At 41.8% G+C, this 4,663-nt stretch overlaps 1 pseudogene; it reads right to left on the bottom strand.

Annotated features, from left to right (window-relative positions):
- Positions 1 to 2,962: 2,962 nt before the first annotated feature.
- LOC101442050 (adenylate kinase isoenzyme 6-like) lies at positions 2,963 to 3,477 on the bottom strand (annotated as a pseudogene).
- Between the last annotated feature and the right edge of the window lie 1,186 nt (positions 3,478 to 4,663).

Here is a 4,663-nt window from a genome sequence, read left to right as displayed (position 1 = left end):
TGAGCCCTTGATACTAATGACTATGCTTGTGAGCCTGTGCACCTGAAATAAGAACAAGGCCTAGAGCTGCAGGGTGCCTAAGAGTTACCTCCTGAGAGCCTCCGTGTTGCTCAAATGTGGCCAGTCTCAAAGCCAAACTCAGCATATAAATGCATTGCCTTCTCCCCAGTGTGGGCCATGACTCCTGGGGATGAGACTCCCTGGCGCCGAGGGATTACTACCAAGTACCAGCTGATGATGTAACTAGAAAATGACCTTGAGTAAAAGGGTCAACTCGGACCAGCAGAATATCTCTGTCTACATATAATACCAGGAGTTAAAAATGCTTTTTACCTGAATAAAAGGGGGGAATGGAAAGGACAAATGAGTTTATATGGCTATGAGTCTCCAAAAAGAGCAGGGAGGTTATCAGAGGGGTTGCCCTTATTCACACCTCAGCAGAGTCCCAGAGACAGATAAAGTAGATACAACCCCAGGTATTGGTTCTCCTGAACAGTGACCCACAGGTTCTATGGTCATGGCAGACAGAGTTCAGTGACGTGTCAGTTGGCCCTTCTTTGGAGTTTGTGTTTCTGTGTGATGGAGCTGGACTTAGATGTGATCTTTGTCCACAAGTCTCTCCTTTTACTTTTACTGGAACTGTAGTTGGTGCTGGAGTTTAATGTATACCCAGGGGACCTGAATCTCTGGACTGACCATGTGATAAGCAGGCCCTGAGCCTCAACAGACTTGGAAATCCTACCACTCTGGTTTATTGGACTTACCCCACTCATCTAACATGGAGATGAAGTAGGTCAACCACCACACCAGGGAGCCAAGAGTGCCTGCAACTGAAAGCAGGAGAATTCCATCCAGCATCCATGTAGATTCTAAGCCCCCTCTTGATATAGATGTGGAGTGGACACAACCATTCTAAGGTCCACAGGATGGAGGAATAGAGTATGGATTAGAGTGGACTTACTGATACTCTATTCATGAACTATTGTGATTAATAATCGAAGAAAATGTGGCATTGGTGTGGAGAAATTGGCCATGGTGGCTGCTGGGGTTAGCGAGTGGGAAGAATAGATGTGATGTGGGGCATTTTCGGGACTTGGAGTTGTCCTGGGTGGTGCTGCAGGGACAGTTACCGGACATTGTATGTCCTCCCATGGCCCACTGGGTGGACTGTGGGAGAGTGTGGGCTATGATGTGGACCATTGACCATGAAGTGCAGCGGTGCTCAGAGATGTATTTACCAAATGCAATGAATGTCTCATGATGATTGAGGACGTTGTTGCTATGGGGGGAAGAGTGGGGTGAGGGGGTGGGGGATATATGGGGACCTCATATTTTTTGAATGTAATATTAAAAAAATAAATACTGGATGGAATGGAGGAGAGTATGGGCTATGATGTGAACCAATGTATATGAGGTGCAGAGGTGCCCAAAGATGTACTTACCAAATCCAATGGATGTGTCATGATGATGGGAACGAGCGTTGTTGGGGGGGGGAGAGGGGGGGTGGGGGGATGGGGCTGAATGGGACCTCACATATATATATTTTAATGTAATATTATTACAAAGTCAATAAAAAATAAAAAAATTAAAAAAAAAATAAAATAAAATAAATTAAATAAAAAAAAAATAAATAAAGACAAAAATTTAAAAAAATAAATAAAATAAATAAAAAGAAACCTAGGAACAAATCTTTATACTATCCACCTGCTAGCCTTAAAACACAATTTTTTTTTTTTTGTGGCACATTCATTGCATTTGGTGAATACATTTTGGAGCACTGCTGCATCACATGGATTATAGTTTACATTGTAGTTCACACTCTCCCCGAGTACATTCAGTGGGTTATGGCAGGATATATAATGTCCAGCATCTGTCCTTACAATATCATTTAGGATAACTTCAAGTCCTGAAAATGCCCCCACATCACATCTCTGCTTCCCTCTCCCTGCCCTCAGCAACTAGTGTGGCCACTTTCTCTACATCAAAGCTAAAATTTCTTCAAATTGCTGGTCACAATAGTTCTATAGTGGAATACCAGTACGTCCACTCTAATCCATATTTTATACCTCCTTCCTGTGGACTCTCGGATGGTGTTGTCCACTCCACCTCTAAATTGAGAGGGGGCTTAGATCCCACATGGTTGATGGATGTGATTCTCCTGCTTGCAGTTGTAGGCACTCTTGGTTCCCTGTTGCAATAGTTGGCCGTCTTCCCCTCCCTGTTTGCTGACCTGGGTAAGTCCAACAAGCTGGGGAGTAGGAGTTGCAACTCTGCTGAAGCTCAGGACCCATCTGGTACATGGTCAGTCCAGAGATTCAACTCTCCTGAGTATACACTAACTCCAGTGCTAACCACAAGTTCATTAAAAGTGACAGAAGAGGCATGTGTAGAAAGGTCACCTCTGAGTCCAACTCCATCACATTCAGGAAAACAAATTCCAAAGTAGGGCCCACTGACAAGGCCACTGAACTTCAGAGACATCTGCCATGACTGTAGAACCTGTGTGTCTCCATAGCCCTCAGGAGCACCAGTACCTAGGGTTGTATCTACTTTGGCTGTCTCTGGGATCCTGCTGAGATGTGCATAAGTGCAACTACTCTGATGACATCCTAACTCTTTTTTGAAGACTCTTAGCCATACAAACTCATTTGTCTTTGCCATTTCCCCCTTTTATTCAAGGTATTTTTCTAGTTCCATCACTAGCTAGTGATTGGAGTAATCTCTCGGTGCCAGGGAGGCTCATCCCTGGGAGTCATGTCCCATGCTGAGTTTGGCTTAGAGAGTGATCACATTTGAGCAACATGGAGGCTCTCATGAGGTAAATCTTAGGCACCCTGCAACTCTAGTCCTAGTTGAAATTGCAACACAATTTTAATACAAAAGTTTTACTGATACTTGGACAATTTCTATGATGCAGGCAAAGAAATGACAAGAGCAACTGAAATGTTGCCAGTCTTGTAAGTCAAGAACTATTATCTTTGAACCATTCCTCAATCTATTTTAATGTCTGATTTATATTATTTCTAGCTCTTCTAGATTATTCCTAGGCAGCTGATGCACTATTTCTTTTATGTAAGATGCTATGGCCTTTTCATAAAGACTTGAAAAATTTCACACTGAAAAGTATCTTGTAGTTTTCTCTCATTATAACCCCTTGTTTCAAGTCTTTGTACAATACACTATTATCTGTTCTAAGCACAAAAACTATATGAAACCAGCGTTTAGGGAAGAAATCACATCCATGGTAGTCAACAATAACTTCACCTTCTTTCACTTGGTTCCTAACTCATCAGCTACTCTATCTTCATCTGAAATGGTACAATCATACTTTTCATCATAGCCATCATACAGTTGCCCTTCTTTAGCTAAATCACCCACATTAATGTATTTCAGTCCTGATCTTGATGCAAGTTCTTTGCCTAGCGTAGTTTTTCCAACTCCTGGTGTACAGGTGAGCAGGATGTTTGGTTGCAACATTGTCCCAGCTTCATCTCTTAAATCACCTAACCTTCCACCCTAATGTCCCACCCATTTTGAATGCCTCAGCATTCTTAGATTCATAAGATTGTTTCGCACCGTTGTATCTTTTCTCTTGTTTATCCTTGCACCTGGTAAACACCTATTTATTTTTCCAGACTCAGTTGATACTCTCAGGTATAACTAGAAAGCCCTTACTGAACTCCATTCAGACCTCTGTCATAGCACCTATAACTCTTTGTTACAGCTGTTCTTTTATGCTTCTTTCTCCACTACCAGCCTGTAAAGCTACTTGAGAATGGAGAGGGTCTCATTCATCTTTACTTCCTTAAGATAAACTTAAGGCCACAGCCTGATCTATATATACCATTTAATAAATAGTTACTTGGGGGAAATAGATTTAAACGAAGACTTGAAGGAAGAGTTAAGAGTTGGCTAGACAAGTATAAAGAGGGAATTGCAATGAAGGAGTAACATGTACAAATGCCCAAAGGTATAAGGAGTATACTCTCTGGCTCCTTAGAAGGCAAGTTATATGTATGCTCACGAGGAGTTTAAAATGTTTTCCTTTGAATCTGTGTATGAAAAGGCTAATAGTGAGTCTAGCACACTGTGAACTTCAAGTATGATTAATGGCAGCAGGCACTATGATGCTTTCACTCCCCAACACCCGGTCATTTGCAAGGGTATAGGAAATGTGTTGCTCTCTGATTAGGGTGAGTACAAATTCTCCTTCTCCTCTTGCTTTTCTTATCAGCAATTTCCAAGTTTTCTCAGTGCAGACAGTAAGAATTGAACAGATTCAGGATGCATTTTGGATGTAGGGCCGAAAGGACTTGATGGATTCAATGTAGAGTGTGAAAGAAAGAGAGGCATCAAGAATGACTCTTAGGTTTTCAGTCTGAACAACTGGAAGGATGGCATTGTCATTAAACAAGTTGGGGTAGATTCCAGGAGGAGCAGATTTTTGTGGTGGGAAGGTCAGGATTCTATTCTGGACATGCTAAATTAGAGAAGCATATGAGACATCCAAGTGGAAAGGTTAAGTAGGCAGTTGAATATTCAAGTGTGAAATTTAAGATATAAGCCAAGGCTAGGGATGTGTATTTGGGAGTAATCAGTATATATATGGTATTTAAAGCCTGAGGGCAAGATGACATTATCTGGAGCAATATCTGAGGACTAG

This window comes from Dasypus novemcinctus, chromosome X (assembly GCF_030445035.2).
Source record: "Dasypus novemcinctus isolate mDasNov1 chromosome X, mDasNov1.1.hap2, whole genome shotgun sequence".
In the NCBI taxonomy this organism is placed as follows: domain Eukaryota; kingdom Metazoa; phylum Chordata; class Mammalia; order Cingulata; family Dasypodidae; genus Dasypus; species Dasypus novemcinctus.
Note: the sequence above shows the minus strand (reverse complement) of the source record. Positions and strands in the feature narration are given on the sequence as shown.